This window comes from Schistocerca serialis, chromosome 2 (genome assembly GCF_023864345.2).
Source record: "Schistocerca serialis cubense isolate TAMUIC-IGC-003099 chromosome 2, iqSchSeri2.2, whole genome shotgun sequence".
Classification (NCBI taxonomy): domain Eukaryota; kingdom Metazoa; phylum Arthropoda; class Insecta; order Orthoptera; family Acrididae; genus Schistocerca; species Schistocerca serialis.
Genome location: NC_064639.1, coordinates 976,661,940 through 976,679,582, shown reverse-complemented (window position 1 = coordinate 976,679,582; position 17,643 = coordinate 976,661,940).

Below are 17,643 nucleotides of genomic sequence, written 5' to 3'. Positions count from 1 at the left end.
GAGAAAGTAGAATAGTGATTACTGCTATACTTTTCATTAGTTCTTGAAAATCTTTATTATAAAATTATTTTGCGTTACCTGTTTGTAGATTTCTTGGAGTTTTCTCTATCAATATTTTTTCAAAAGCATCAACTACATTCCCTACTTTTTTTATCTTTGACGGAATAGTCCAAGCAAACTTTGAGATAGGTAATAAATATTTATGTCCTTTATTTTTGTTTGAAATTTCTTTTAATTTTCCAGATTCCATTTCTACTACATCTGATTGCTATAAATCATCAATATCGAAGGAAACAGCATTTCTTCTTCTAAAATTCCCTCTCATTGGTTTATGTAATTCATTAACAATTTCTTCACAAATATTCAGACCATCACCTACAATTTTTTTTAATAAATATACTTTTTTTAGTCTTGAATGTTGTGCAGATACCTTTAATCCTCTGTCTTCCCTTTTTAGAGTTGACTCTTTGAGGTTGAGCCTCAGTAAATTTTCTGCACTTCAAGCACCAGGTGTGAGTGTCCATTTTTATAGATTAAAAATTTGCTAAATTTTAAGTTGTTTTACCAACACATAATTATCTTTACATCAACTGATACAATTTTTAACGAAATCTTTTAATAATACAATTAGAAAGATTGATTTATGTTCGATTTTTCTTAATACAATGTCACTATAGTTGGAGTCATAAATGATGGTGGTCGAATTTGGCTTGTTCTGTGCACTTACATCATGCATTCACCGACAACGAATGAGTGTTCAGCAGTATTCTGAGCAATCTGCTCTGAATGCCGTAGCTATGTGAGCATGAAACATGATCGTACCAAGTTGTTTAGTGAATTTTTATTCCATCTGTTGTGAGTTCTCATCTCTATGGTGGCGGTAAGTAATACAATCCACATAAGAAAGGTGGACACATAATGTGGGATATATGCTTTCTTCAAGCGTAAAGCATGTGCATGTGTGTACCGCAACTATCACTTGGAATAGTCAAAAATTCAATCGTGGTCCTTGTCTTGACATGCGCGAACCGTCATCGATCGTGGATCGCACTGTAGTCACTTGGTAAACCATATCAAAACACTTAATTTCATATCAAAATCATTTAAAGATACATTTTTATTTATATATAGACCAATAACAAAAACTTGATTAAGAATAAAAACATAATCTACATGATGAATTTATTGTTCATATCATTCAATAAATGTAAAATCGACTGTTTGTTGGCAGCTGGTGTGGCCGAGCGGTTCTAGGCGCTTCAGTTTGGAACCGCGTGACCGTTACGGTTGCAGGTTCGAATCCTGCCTCGGGCATGGATGTGTGCGATGTCCTTAGGTTAGTTAGGTTTAAGTAGTTCTAGTTCTAGGGGACTGACGACCTCAGATGTTAAGTCCCATAGTGCTCAGAGCCATTTGAACTGTTTGTTTATAATGGATTTTTTCGCATTTCGATTTAATACTTGAAATTAAATCTACATCTATATCTACATCTAGACTCCGCAAACCACCATGACATACATGGCATACGGTACATCCCATTGTACCAGTTATTAGGGTTTCTTCCTGTTCCATTCATATATGGAGTGCAGGAAGATTGATTGTTTGAATGTCTCTATGCATGTCGTAATTATTCTAATCTTAACCCTCATGATCCCTGTGTGAACAATATGTAGGGGGTTTAATATATCTCATGAGTAATCATTTAAAGCTGGTTCTTGAACCTTTTTAATAGACTTTCTTGGGATAGTTTACATCTGTCTTCAAGAGTTTGCCAGTTCAGTTCCTTAAGTATCTTTGTGAAAACACCCCATGGATGATACAATCCTGTGACCATTCATGCTGCCCTTCTCTGTATACCTTCAATATCCTCTGTTAGACCTGTCTGGTATGGGTCCCAAACCACTTGAGCAATATTATAGGATGGGTCACATGACTGATTTGTAAGAAATCTCTTTTGTGGACTGATTGCATTTCCCCAGTATTCTACCAATAAACCAAAGTCTACCACCCGCTTTACCCATATTGAACCTATGTGATCATTCCATTTCAGATCTCTACAAAGTGTTACACCCAGGTATTTGTACGAGTTGTCTGATTCCAACAGTGACTCAATGATATTATAGTCATAGGCTACTACGTTTTTTCGCTTTTTTAAGTGCAAAATTTCACATTTCTGAACATTTAGAGCAAGTTGTCAATTTCTGCACCACATTAAAATCTTATCAATATCTTACTGAATACTTACTTAGTAATTCATTTTAGATAATTGCATCATCTGCAAAGAGCCTGATTTTACTATTAATATTGTCTAAAACATCATTAATATATAACATGGACAGCAAGGGTTCCAACACACTACCTATGGGCACATCTGAATTTACTTTCACACCTCATGATGACTCTCCATCAAGATAATATGCCATGTCCTCCCTACCAAAAAGTTCTCAATCCAGGCACAAATTACTTTTGACAGTAACGATAGGTGCAGCACTGAGTCAAATTGTTTCCAGAAATCAAGAAACAATGGATCTACTTGGTTGTCTTGACCCAAAGCTTTCAGTATGTCATGTGAGAAAAGTGCGAGTTGGGTTTCATATGATCGATGTTTTTGAAACCCATGCTTGTTGGCATTGAGGAGGTCATTCTGTTCAAGATACTTCATGATGTTTAAGCTCAGAAAATGTTCTAAGATTCTGCAACAAATCATGTCATGGATATTCGACTGTAGTTTTGTGGATCACTTCTACTGCCCTACTTGTAGATGAGTATGACCTATGGCATTTTCCAAGTACTAGGCACAGTGTTTTGTTTGAGTGATCTATTAATACTTCTTCTATTTCTTTTTCTGTAAAGTAATTATTTAGTCGCAGACTATCTGAAACTTATTCCTCTTTGGTAATATAATTATTTAATTGTGTGAGAATACTCATATACTGAGCCTCTGTGACAAGATCTTTTATTTTGATTTCTAAACATTAACCACTTAGTGGATCTTTTATATAGACTAACCTTGTTCCTTTAAAACTAATATAACCCTTGATACTTTGAAAAATTTTATTTAATTCTTTATGAAAATGTTTATCATATTTCTATTTTTGGGTCAAATGATTGTAAAGCCGACTTTATTTTTTCCAATACTTGCAAATTTATTCGGTAGCCCTTAGGCTGCACCTTATTTCCAAAAATGTACATTTATTATGTTCAATGTATCATTAAATGTCCAATTATCTGGCCGTAACTGTAGCACAATGAGACACAAATGGCTGCATTTAGTTTCATTAAAATTTTGATTCGCTGCCCATTATAAAACAGCTCATCGGAGCCAAGGTATTTAATGAATTCTTTGGGAGTAGTTCCTCCAAACCAATCAAACACAATTTTTATCATTATTGTTATACTATCATACACAATGAGTGGCCACATTATCAGGCATATCTGAATTTACTATTCCAGGTTCACATTCTCTAGGATGAATTGGCCATTCATGGATCATAATGACACCACGAAAGTATTTGATTTTTAATTGTTTAGCAAAGTTTTCTCTATCAAAATAACTTAATGCATTAGAATACAAATGAATTATTTTTTGGAAATTTTTTTTGTCTTCACTAGAGCGCCAGCTGAAACTTTTTTCTTCATTACTAAATTATGTCATTTTTGGTCTTCTAACTCCTTATCATCTTTTTTCTTGTACATTATTGCTTTTGCAATACCAGCTGTTCCACCTGCTAATGAACCAATAGTTGCTAGATATAGTAATACTGCCAAAATTAGTGGATGAAATCCTCCTTCATGTTTTGTTAATCCAGAATAATCTTTCTTTTTTATTAGATGTTCGATAATCTTTTTCACAACAGGGATACCTAATGTTATAAGCAAGTCCCGCCTGTCTTCTTATCTGTCTTTCTTATTTGTACATCAGTTAGAAAATTATAAATACTGTGTAGTTGATCATTATTTAGTTTAATTTTAATTGCTTTTGGTTTAGTCTTTCCACTAGGTACCAAAGTATAGCTGCTGCTGAAGTTGTTATTTTTATAAATTTTAATATTTTTATAGTTCCAATATTTGTCATCAAGTTCCAAGCCCATCCCTAATTTTTTTCTTTCTATACATTATTCATCTGACTGCTGTAGCACCTAATTTTTCTCCAGATGATGCTCCATTCCTTCTTTGACAGCTAGTTGAAGTTCTTTATTTGTTTCATGTCTTTTTACTAAATCATTATCATCTCTATAGAGATTTGCAAGCTTCATCTAGTGAATTTATTCCTTGATCTACTCTAGGAAATCTTTCTTCTAATTTTGTTCCTGTGCCACAATAATTATAACCAGGCTGATGTATTTCAAATGGTAATTTATTAGTTAAAGAATTAGGTAATCCTTTTCCACATTTTTCCTTTTTCCAAATCGTGTATGGAAAATTATTAAAAAGTTTAATCAGACATGGTATTCCTTTTGGACTGTTGATAACGAAATAACTGAATTTATTTGTTTACATTGGTGTTATTCCCACTTTTTCATTATGACAATTTTTATTTCCAGCTCATTTTTATCCATGAATAGCTGCTAATCTTTTAATTAAATCTCAAATATCATTCACCCAAACGTGTTCAATAATTCTTTTGTGTATTTTTAGTAAGCCTTCGCTTCTATTCTCTAATATCATTCATCCAAACGTATTCAATCATTTTTTTGTATATTTTTAGTAAGCCTTCGCTTCTTTTCTCATCCTCACTTTGCAATGCCAAATACCTCCACAAACCTACCAACAAATTGCCGGGTCCTTGATACGCAGAATCAGTGATGTATTTCGTTCCCAAATCGGACAAACAAGCTATCAAACAGATGGTCACAATGTTTTGTTTTGGCTCATCAGTGTGTATGTAACTTCGCCTTTTGAGCTCTGCAATGTGATTTGCAACAACTTCATGGTAAAGCATTGGCTAATATTATGTCTGTCCATTGGCAGGAATACGTATCGTCAATTCGTTTAGTTTAAATTAGAACTTTTCATTTACAAACAATTGGATAACAAAAGAAGCACCAAACATACTATATTTTATGATATTAGAAAACTGTAAAAACTCTGTTTGTCATATGCACTCATATCTGAAGCAAGAAACATGGTAGTAATGCTTGGGATAACGTAGTTTCAGTGCCATTAACCGAACTATAATCAGAACTGCTTATTTGAATCATTTTACTTGTTTTTCCATCAAAACGAAAAATGAGTATTCGACTTTGTATACTGTTGCATATAATTCAGTTGTGATCTCTGAATGATAACATTTTCTGTAATTTTGAACAACTTCTGTGACTGTAATTAATGAAATTACTACATGCAAAATATTCGAAAATAGTAGGGGAGAGCCAATAAAGTGTGAGATTTTGAGCTAAACTGTGTGACATAATGTCAAATAAATGTGTGTACACCTGAATCCTTTGACTTTTCACCTTATTCGAGAACCATGCTGTTCTTTGGCCTGTTATCATCTAAGATGTTTATAGGAAAACATAACTGCAGTGGAGTAATGAAAGGGAGTTCTCTCCATCATTTTTCTGAACAGTTCTGAGTTACACCCGTCTAACTTCAAGAACCTTTATTTCATCTACGTTTTTCAGGACTAACTTTAGCAAAGACTTTTACTTTGCTTTACTTTTATTTAACAATCTGCAGCAAGTCAGTTACAATGCATCATGGTGGAATGGTCTGGGATACTGCTTTAATTCAGGTATAGTACTTAAGTCAGCTTGTGAGTCCAGGTGTACCACTCTAACATCAGGACTGAAAGACAATATCATTTGGGAAGCAAAATTTTGGACTGGATGCTGAAACATTCTGAAACCAATAAATTATAATGACGATGATACTGGACTGTGGAACTGTGAGTACCAGCAGCTACAATCACATTAGGCATAACAACTACCAGGGTATATAATCTTCCATTATTTCATCATTTCTTCAACGCCATCAGTTCAGTACGCCATGTGAAGAAATTTTTGTTTACAGAGTGTTTTTTGTGCGTGTTCTTCATATATTTTCATGAGGTGTGATGACAGTGGGGCCGTTGATTTGCCTACTCTGTTATGACCCCATGATAGCGACCCAGATGAGTTCCATAGGATTTACATCAGGTGAATTTGCTCGCCGAGATATCAGTGTGAGTTCGCTATAATGCTTCTCAAACGACTATAGTACGGTTCTAGCTCCGAGACACGAACAGTTACACTGCTGAAAGACGACATCGCCGTCAGAGAAGTTATCAAGCATGAAAAGATGCAGCTGGTTCGCACCTATCAGCATGTCTTCGATTACTACCTGTGACGTCCCTTCGCTCCTCCTTCACTCACCAGGAGGAGATGTGACTCGTAACGATGTTCGTCCCCGTTGTCATGACATGGAACAGCACCTGTAACTCTCATAAGAACACAACTCATCGCGTGGTTTAGAAATATTCTGCAGTTCAGATAATATGCAAAAAACTGGTGATTTCTCAAACTGGGGAACAATCAAGAATGGGGTGCAGCAAGGTTCGGTCTTGGGTCCTCTGCTGTTCTTAATATATATTAATGACTTGCCATTCTATATTCACAAAGATGCAAAGCTGGTACTTTTTGCCGATGATACAAGTATAGTTATCACACCCAACAGACAAGAATTAACTGGTGAAATTCTAAATGATGTTTTTCAGAAAATTGTTAAGTGGTTCTCTGCAAATGGGCTCTCATTAAACTTTGACAAAACACAGTGTATACAGTTCCACACAGTAAATGGAGTGACACCACTGATAAATACAGACTTCGATTAGGAATCGGTAGCTAAGGTAGAATATTCAAAATTTCTAGGTGTATGCATTGATGAGGGGTTGAACTGCAAAAAACACACTGAGGATCTGCTGCAACTTTTGAGTTCAGCTACTTATGCTATTACGGTCATTGCAAATTTTGGCGATATACATCTGAGTAAATTAGCTTACCATGCCTATTTTCATTCTCTGCTTTCCTATGGCATCATATTCTGGGGTAACTCATCATTGAGTAAAAGAGTGTTCATAGCACAATTGCTGGAGCTCATCAAAGATCATCCTGCAGACACTTATTTAAAGAGCTAGAGATCTTCACTGTAGCCTCACAATATATATATTCACTTATGAAATTTGTTATTAACAATCCGAATGAATTCAAAAGTAATAGCAATGAACATGGCTACAACACTAGGAGAAAGGATGATCTTCACTACTCAAGGTAACTTTGGCTCAGAAGGGAGTAAATTATGCTGCCACGAAATTCTTTGGTCACTTACCTAATAACAACAAAAGTCTGACAGATAGCCATATAGCATTTAAAAGGAAATTAACAGAATTTCTTAATGGCAACTCCTTCTACTCATTAGATGAATTTTTGGATATAATAAGTGGGTAATTTCCCAACCCCCACAAAAACAAAAACAAAAAATTAAAAATATTAAGAGTCATGTAATATTTTGTTTAATAGAATATCTTGTATGGACACCTTTTATTAACCTGACACGTTCCACATCATTACGAAGTGTCGTATTCATGATCTATAGAACAAGTACTAATCTAATCTAATCTCTAATCTCTGTTATCTGTCCGCAAAAGTCTTCTCAGCTTGTGTGAACTGGTAAACTGCAATCGTTTATTTTTATGCCCGGTTAGTTCCGTGATGAAATAAAATCTTGATTCTTGATGTCATCATTACGGTCGTTTTTCACATCATAGATAGCAAGGACGAAATTTTGCTGTCTACTGTTCCGATGCTATGCCGTTGCCACGTCCAGTTATTAACAACAGTCAGACGTAACTCCAGATATAAATTATGTTGGAGTAAATATTTTTTTAATACGCCGTAATACTGGTTTAAACTAATCACTCTTCACTGTCCATTATTCAGGTACTCAGTTAGTCACTTAAAATGTTTAAAGAGTCAATCAGCTTGCATTAATACACATTGTATTGTTCGTTTAATGAGTTAGGCGACACGTAAGATTTACCTTTTGACTCAGATTTTATTGTTCTTTCTGTAATTAATTGTTTGTCCCTACAACACATGCACACCGATATGTCATTGAAGATTAACTTCTGTTAGTTCAGTAATCGTGATGCTGACGACAACTTTTGACTAATCGACGTACTTATGTTTCTTCATGTCTTCGTTTTATTGTGTCCTACTCAAAACTACGAATTGTTTTTCTGTCGTTGATCCATTGCTCTCAAGGTTTGTAACGGTTCAACAGTACGAAGCATAAGTCCGATAAACCAATATCATGCAATTGAAGTCTTACTCTACTGTCGCGATGAGAACGGTAAAGATTAACTTTCTTCAGTCGAATGACTGAGCAATACTTCAATCTCTATCTCACGAATTATCAAACTTCCAAAACTGAAACAATCTAATAGCTTTTGCGTCCAGACAACTATCGCAAAAGTACTCTAGAGCGACCCAAGAGCAACTAACTAACTGAACATTTCCATATCCGAGTTGCATTGTAGTCACATTGAATTTCCTTTTCGATGCGGCTAGAACTCTCTTCCGTGGTAAATGTTATCTTTGACTGAATGACTTTCTTGGATTTAACCTCCGTTCATATGATTTTGAATTTATTCTATAGATGTTTGATAAAGAATCTACGATAATCCTTTCTTCACTTTGTATGCTAATCTCAGTATTTGAATGATATAGGTGTTAATCAAAATATTACCAGTGTAGATTTTATCGTCAATCGTTGCCGTCACTGTCACGATGACTCACTTCCCTACTTTAAGTTTCCACAAAGTTTGTTAATTGGGGTTTTCTGCCCTTGGGGCGATACACACCACAGGTCCCACCCAAGTGCAAGAGAATGTCTCCCATAGCATAATACTGCTCCCACCAGACTGTCAGTGGCGCGCTGCACATTTCGAGCCGCCGTTCACCTCGATGACGGTGTTTGTGGAGACGACAATCGACCTAGTGTAGCATAAATGTGAATCACCTGAAAAGTTGACACGTTTCCATTGCTCAACAATCGAATTCTTATGGTCCTGTGCCCACTGCCATCGTAAATGGCGGTGTCGTTGGCTCAACATTTGAATGGGAAGGGGTGGTCTGCTGTGGAACTCAGTGTTCAACAAAGTATGGTGCACGGTGTGCTCGGAAACATTTGCGCATGGACCAACACTGTGCTGTTTCGGCAGAGATGCTACAGATCACCACATGCATATACACAGACATACAGAAAACAGAGCAAAAGCTCTCCAAATGTGGGGGTGACTGGATACAATCAAGTAGATGCCGTGTTTCTTGACTTCCGCAAGGCGTTGGATACAGTTCCCCACAGTCGTTTAATGAACAAAGTAAGAGCAATTGTGTGATTGGATTGAAGAGTTCCTAGATAACAGAACGCAGCATGTAATTCTCAATGGAGAGAAGTCTTCCGAAGTAAGAGTGATTTCAGGTGTGCCGCAGGGGAGTGTCGTAGGACCGTTGCTATTCGCAATATACATAAATGACCTTGTGGATGACATCGGAAGTTCACTGAGGCTTTTTGCGGATGATGCTGTGGTATATGGAGAGGTTGTAACAATGGAAAATTTTACTGAAATTCAGGAGGATCTGCAGGGAATTGATGCATGGTGCAGGAAATGGCAATTGAATCTCAATGTAGACAAGTGTAATGTGCTGCGAATACATAGAAAGAAAGATCCCTTATCATTTAGCTACAATATAGCAGGTCAGCAACTGGAAGCAGTTAATTCTATAAATTATCTGGGAGTACGCATTAGGAGTGATTTAAATTGGTGTGATCATATAAAGTTGATCGTCGGTAAAGCAGCTGCCAGACTGAGATTCATTGGAAGAATCCTAAGGAAATGCAATCCGAAAACAAAGGAAGTAGGGTACAGTACGCTTGTTCGCCCATTGCTTGAATACTGCTCAGCAGAGAGTGATCCATACCAGATAGGGTTGATAGAAGAGATAGAGAAGATCCAATGGAGAACAGCGCGCTTCGTTACACGATCATTTAGTAATCGCGAAAGCGTTACGGAGATGATAGATAAACTCCAGTGGAAGACTCTGCAGGAGAGACGTTCAGTAGCTCGGTATGGGCTTTTGTTGAACTTTTGAGAACATACCTTCACCAAGGAGTCAAGCAGTATATTGCTCCCTCCTACGTATATCTCGAGAAGAGACCATGAGGAGGCATACTGACAATTCTTCTTTCCACGAACAATACGAGACTGGAATAGAGGGGAGAACCGATAGAGGTACTCAAGGTACCCTCCGTCACACGCCGTCAGGTGGCTTGCGGAGTATGGATGTAGATGTAGATGTAGATGTAGAGTACAGTGCTATACTTCAACTCCCAACCAGTGCATTTGGGCCAGATGTTGCCAGCTGTGCTACATTTACAAGTAGTTTTAGAACACTGAACGAGAGGTTATGTTATGATGGCATGGATAGAAGTGATATAAAAAAATCGATAGAATTGCGTAAAATGACGGGGAATAGCCATAAATTGACCGAATATACATCGAAATGCGGAGAAATTGAGGAAGTACTTGCTTATCTTCTGGTTCGCTCATAACAGTTTGTACATGGGGACAAGTATGCGGCAGCAGGAGGAATCCGAGAGCATGTTGACATGGAAGCGAAGGGAGTCAGGAAGCAGTCATTTTTTTCTCCGTCGAGGTAGCATTATACTGTATGTCTATTGAGGTACGTGTGATACACGCGAGTTGACTACTGTATTTGACGCTTTTCTGGAAGACAGAGAACCATCCGCCTCTAAACTTACTTGCATCTGCGTTAAAGGGTAACAGCGATGGACGGTGTGATCGATTGAGATGGAGCTGCAATGAGGTACGATTTAATGGCAGACTGATGATGCATTCTAGAGAGTGAGGGAGATGTTGGCGCAGGTCAAATGACCATTTTTTCCACTGATCTGCCAGGATGCATCAGTCGCATGATATAGTTTGCGTTCTACTGGTGTACAAGCACGTGTTCTGTATTTGTTTTAGAGCACTGTGTACTTGCGATCGTTAACAGTAAACCTCTCCATCATCAGAGGACTTCCATCTCACGTGTGATGAAACGTGACCATCCTGTTTCGACACATTCCTCTGAACGAATGACCATTTATCCCTTGTACTCCATTCCCTATTCGCATCTTAAGTGTAAAATCGAAACATCATTTTTATAACTAAGTAGCGATAGTCGTTTGTGAGATACTGCAGTCCCCATATCCACAGCTTGACCTATGTGCTGTTTACAGAGTTAGTGCCGGCATGACTTGTAATTTCACATGTCGGATGCTGCTGCTGTGTGTTTATCTGTTTCCTTGTAATAGGTATTCTCCGTTACTAACGAACGTTTTATATAGGGCTGATGTGGGGATAGTAAAATTTCTGAAGCGTGATCGGATGTGAACAGTGGACGCTATACATCTCTGGAAAGTTATATTGTGCATGTAGCACACATAGCCAGTGTTTTAAAGAAGTAGTTTTCCCGGTTTACCGTAGTTTATCGTAGAGAGACCGAGAAGGAGGATGTATGTCATGCGCTTGAAATATATATTTCCTACATTCGAATATTAGCAGCGCTACATTCCATATGACTGATAGGTCGAAAACGCAAGCGATCTAACATTATAGCCCATTTTAAGTGCGGAAAGTCGTAGCCTTGGGAGTGCGTGTGTTTATGTTCTCTCTTACCAATACCTTCCAGATACTTATCCTAGACTCTGGAATAATACTTGAAAATTGATAGCTTGGTCAATTTAAGTAAAATTGCCTCGAACTCCATCTCTCTGGAGCTCCATGGCTTATAAGAATCAACTGTTTCTTGTTCTTCTTAACCGTCTGGTATTACATCACAACACTTTCAAATCTGCTACTATACATCGATAAGGAATACTAACCTCCTCGAGAAATCTTGTGCATTTCGATAGGCTATGACTCGGCAAACTCCATTCATTCACGGGACATGGAACGTAGCGGCCTATTTCTGGTCGGATGTAGATTAAATCGGTATCGGTGCTGCAGGAGGGTGGGGGGGGGGGGGGGGGGGGGGTTGGTCAGAGACAGTGCGAGAGGGTGTTTCACCCTCTAATTTTCCCCTAAGACAGAGAGAATGGTCTGTGACTCCCATAAGCATAAATTATGTACTATGCTCGGGGCGTTAGAAACATATAGAGCGTAGTCTGATCTACTTTGATTATGTATGTGTTCGAGGATTAGCAGTGAATGGACGTACTGCACAGTCATCTACCTACATTCGCAATGGTACTCGCAAAGTGGAGAAGGGGTGGTTTAGGTATGATACTGAAACTGGGAAACATACTGTCACATCATTGGTCAGTTATGAAATTAGTGTAAATTTGCTAAAATCGTTCACACTATCAATTGTGATGCTTATTATTAGAGTACATTGATGTTGTCTTTTCCATCCCATCCGTCCACTGGTACGCTGTTTGTTACCACATAATGACTGATTGAATTCGCTTGTTTGAGTTGAAGAAAGAGTTTTGGCGGCTGGGCTATACCTTCTGGGGTGGATAGCACCGTAACAGTGTTCGCGTACATGACTAAAATATGAGGAATCAGTTGAAACGGAACGTAGTGTCATCAGCTACTCCATCACTATGACATATGAGTTTAATGTAGAGCTTGTGAATCACATTCAGACTGTAGTTTCTAAACTCTACACAATGCGAAAAAACTCTTCCAGTTTTCTTATGTTGTAACTGTCTTTTATTTAAAGTCGTCCAGTGTGTGGCGTGTTATACTAGCCGCCGTAACAACGTGATTTACCGTGCGATGTCTAGTTTCCTGCGAGAGGCCGTGGATCAGAATGTCTTAATGTCAGATTAGAACATGACACAGGTCTCGAAGTCGTGGCAGAAAAACGAAATGTTTGGTAGTGTACAAAAGCGTGTTAGAAAACAGTGTTTCAAACAACTAAACAGGACCACAGGGAGTGTCTCTTGCGACTTACAGTATAGTCTGTGGAATACGAGCATTCTCCTAGAGTATAAGTGATGAAACTTTAAAGTGGCCTCTGCAGTGGATCAATACATGTATATTTAATAAGATCGCCCCACACAGGCAGTAGAAGCAGTTTGAAGTGTAAATTCAGTGAGGGACGAGGTGTTCCGTTAGGAATGCTAGAATGGATGCACGCTGTGCTATTTTGGGAAGCATTGCGAAATCTCTCTCTCCGCGCTGGACTGCACCGCAGCTATGCGTCATCGCGCGAGCAATGGTACCTAAGTGAGTTCTATATCAGATGAAGTTAGTGGAGCTTCTATAGTGCTACATTTTTCTCTGTTGGGGAGGTAGAGAATAACGATGATAGCATGCTGGGCTGATAGATTTGAATCGACGTGGATCTGTAGTACTTGTATGTAGTTTGAGAATGCATCACTATGCGCGCATTTCCACCGAATGGTCAAAACACGATCCTGTCGCACTAACTTAGATCGCTCTGTTTCTACATGGGTTGCAGAAGGTGGTGGATATGGCTTTCTTCGGCTTCTGCTCAGTTCCAACTTAAATTGCAAAGAACACATGCGCGGAGCTGTAGAAATGTCTGTAGCTGTAAGATGTGTAGGAATTGACTAAAATCAGGTTCGAATTTTACTGTAGCAGACAGGTTCGAGGGAAGTGACTCTTTTCGAGATATGAGAGTGTCAGAAGTATGATTCACTTGCGGCTGTGATCCAACACAGGTATGTGGTTGAATGGGAGGACGTGATTCCAAGTCATAGACGTCATTTCTAGCGAATAGCGTAACACTAGTGATCTGAAAAGCTGGTGTACATTTCTTACGACCTCAATCAGCACACCATCTACTACTGTTTGTGATCCTCCTCAATCAGTCATCGCCTATAACTCAGTGGATATATAGCAGAATGTCTGACATGGTATCGTTACAAATACTATAGAAATATCTACCGGCATGAGGGAGTTACAAATATGGGTTACATAATGTGTTCCTTAGCCAAACCACTTTCAAAATTCAGCAATTTTATCACGAGGTTGCGTCGTGGGTTACGTGTAACCGGGCTGCTGGTATAATAATATACACTCCTACAATCACGTCACGATATTTGTCTGGGCAAAAAACCACCTCATTCGGAGGTAATGCCATACCTCGATTTATAACGCCAGTATAGCTTTTAACGTGGATACTTGTGATCACCTTTAGAACCAAGACCGCGTGTGGTAGTAACATACAGTAGTTGTTGCGATCGGGTTTTTTTAACATATGAGACGATTATGGCTCTCTTTCTAGGAGACACAATGGTATCATTCACAAGAAAAACTTATGAGACATGTCCATCCATCGCTGATTTTCTCTCAGTATTATTTTGTATCATAGGCAATCAGTTATTGACGAAGTATTATATTTAGTAGTAGGGGATTCGTGATAGGTTCACATTGAGCATCAGGCTTGTAGAGTATGTGTTTGTGTTCTCATATGTGCAAAGGAGGTGACTGTGGAACACTGTGAAAGCTGAGGGAAGAGTATGTCAAGTAAGGTAGATGCACACACCACAATCCATGGTCCCTCAACTAAATAAAGGCGCGAAATGTGGAGAAGCAATGAACCAAACAATTTACATGGGCGGGAATAATGGCCCAGCACAAACACAAGTCCATATTCAGTCTTCTCAAATTTTCGTTGCCATAATATTACACCATTTTCGTCATACTTCTCGATATCAAGCACACAGCAATATAGTCTGCATAATAGTATCACTCGTGCAACATAATTCCGAAGATATAGACTGCAAATTATTTCTACACAAACCTGAAACTTTAGTGCGTATCCCGCCCATGAAGACCATTACGTGAGAACTCGAAACAAACAGTCGATAAATGATATTTCCACTCGCGAATACCGATCTCGGTGATGTAACAGGTTTGTGTAGAAATAATTTGCAGTCTATATCTTCGGAATTATGTTGCACGAGTGATATTTCTATTTCCAGAGCCACACCCATCAGCAGGGTGTATTTCCGATATTTAGCTCATTGTCGAATGTCTTTCAACTGAGAGTGCAATCGTAACATTTAATTGTAAGTACAATGATAAAACATATATGTGATCGGTTTTGTAGGCCTGTGGTGGGAGTGATTCACGTTTCCAGATGGCAGAATAGCGAACTAATACTTAGGATGTGTTGTATAGCTTTCGTTATCGCACGAAAATTTGAGAAGACTGAATATGGACTTGTGTTTGTGCTGGGCCATTATTCCCGCCCATGTAAATTGTTTGGTTCATTGCTTCTCCACATTTCGCGCCTTTATTTAGTTGAGGGACCATGGATTGTGGTGTGTGCATCTAGCAGGTGAAAGACACATTTGCTAGTTCTCTAGACATGAGAAACACCTTAGTTGACTTCGGACTTCGTAAATTACAGGGATGATTTCGAATCTGTTACATCACCGAGATCGGTATTTGTGAGTGGAAATATCATTTATCGACTGTTTGTTTCGAGTTCTCACGTAAAGGTCTTCATGGGCGGGATACGCACTAAAGATTCAGGTTTGTGTAGAAATAATTTGCAGTCTATATCTTCGGAATTATGTTGCACGAGTGATACTATTATGCAGACTATATTGCTGTGTGCTTGATATCGAGAAGTATGACGAAAATGGTGTAATATTATGGCAACCCATGTGAAAATACATGTGTTCTTGTAATCCTAGATTCTGGAGATGGGTGTAGAAACGCGAGCAAGCAGGCAGGTCCGGACCAGAAACAGTAACGCATTTGTACCAAGGGGTGAGACGAGCCAGTCTTTGCACAACTGTTCAGAGAGTGACTTCGATCCTCTGAGAGCTTTCTGATGTAAACGGGATGATTTTTGTATGGCAGAGGATATGAATTGTATGTTTATTACATTGACACAGTACGCGGTAATATATTGCTGGGTTGGAGATCAGTTTCACGCTATAATATTCAAGCTCCTGTCCTCAGTGGGAGTGCAGTGTAGTTGAGTAAGAGTCTTTTCGAGTCTTTCCGTATTTGACGATATGTATGGCACTTTGTGAAGTTTAGTTGTCGATGCAATATGGCCATCAGTGTAAAATAGTTTTTTGCTGCTGAAAGTCACGTCTGTAGAAATAAAGTAAAGGTGGACAGTGCTTCCCTAGGACTGAGGAGAATCGTGACATATAGCTGGTGTGAGTGTAGACAAATCATAATTTTTTCGGGCACTGTACAGTTATAAAAGATAACTGCACTGTTTGTGTAAAATGTGTATATATTGCTTGGTAAAGTTACTGTGGCTTATGTTGTGTAAAATGTGTATGTATTGCATTGTAAAGTTACTGTGGTTTATGTTGTGGCATGACTAGAGAAGATTACTGTGTGTCCTATCGTGAGGGATGTATAGATTCAGCACGTCGATAACCACGAGGTATGAGAGAGATTTTTTATGTGGAAAATTATGCGCACTATAGATACTGAGATTCGTTCCAAAAGCATGAACGTCAAGAGGGGACATTACCTGTACATCAATCAGTGTCAGACTGTAGCAGCGATCATAATATTTAATTTTAGTAACACTGGTAAATATGTCCCTGGCTTTCAACAATCTTGTGAGTCTCGTATGTATTTGATGATCTGTAGACAACTTTGTGGGTTTAACTGTCAGTGCAATTTAGCGATCTGTGCAAAATAATTTTACCACTGAAAGTCTTGTTTGCAGAAAACAATGGCGAATGGTGCTCCCACTGGACCCGCACCGCAGCTAAGTGCAGTCCCGAGGATGACTTGGCGGTTATTTAGATAGACATGTGAAGTCAGCATAACATTCGAAGAACTTTCACATGCCGTCGGCAGCAGAGTGAGAGTGATGAGTCATGCTGGCTTGCATCCAGTTTTCACATGCTCTGCAAATAGATCTTCACTCCCATCTGGTCATGTCAGCAATGGTGCTTAGGTAAACACGTATTTCAATGGCAATTCCTCAGGTACCAAGTATGAACAGGACGTTGCCACCTCATTCTTGCAGGCACCTGTGCGTGAATTGGCAGCTGAAGGTCACGTCACTTTGCAGGGGCTGTCAGTGCATCTCGATTGCCGGTAGCCTCCTGTGTGGTCTAGTGGACAGGGGGCGGTGGGTGGTGCCTGTGTGTCTCTGTTGCATTATTTTGCGCTGTTGGCTGTGCTACACACTAATTGGACAGTTTACGAGTTGATTTCGCATCTGCAGAGCGTTATTTAGGAGTAGTTTACAAATCTGTAGGCTGTGTGGCGTGACCCGAAACATGTCAGAGCGTGTGTTTTGTATCAGTGTGATAAATATACTCCATCCTTAAATAAATTGTTCCAAAATAAATAAAGTAAGTACACTCCTTCCTTACCCTGTCCAGCAACCCGCCATTTTTCTGGGGGAGGGGAGGGCGGTTAGGTTAGTGGAGGTAGCCCACTGGATCTATCTCCCTCCAAAATCCACCATCTTAAATGACGTCACGACTGACATCTAGGCTGTTGCCAAGTCTACACGCCGCCATCTTGGATGACGTCATTGCCACTATCTTGGATGACGTCATGGCCGCCATCTTGGATACATTTGGCAACAATGGCGAGTGGGGTGACGTCGTCGTTGTTCTACTACTCACCAT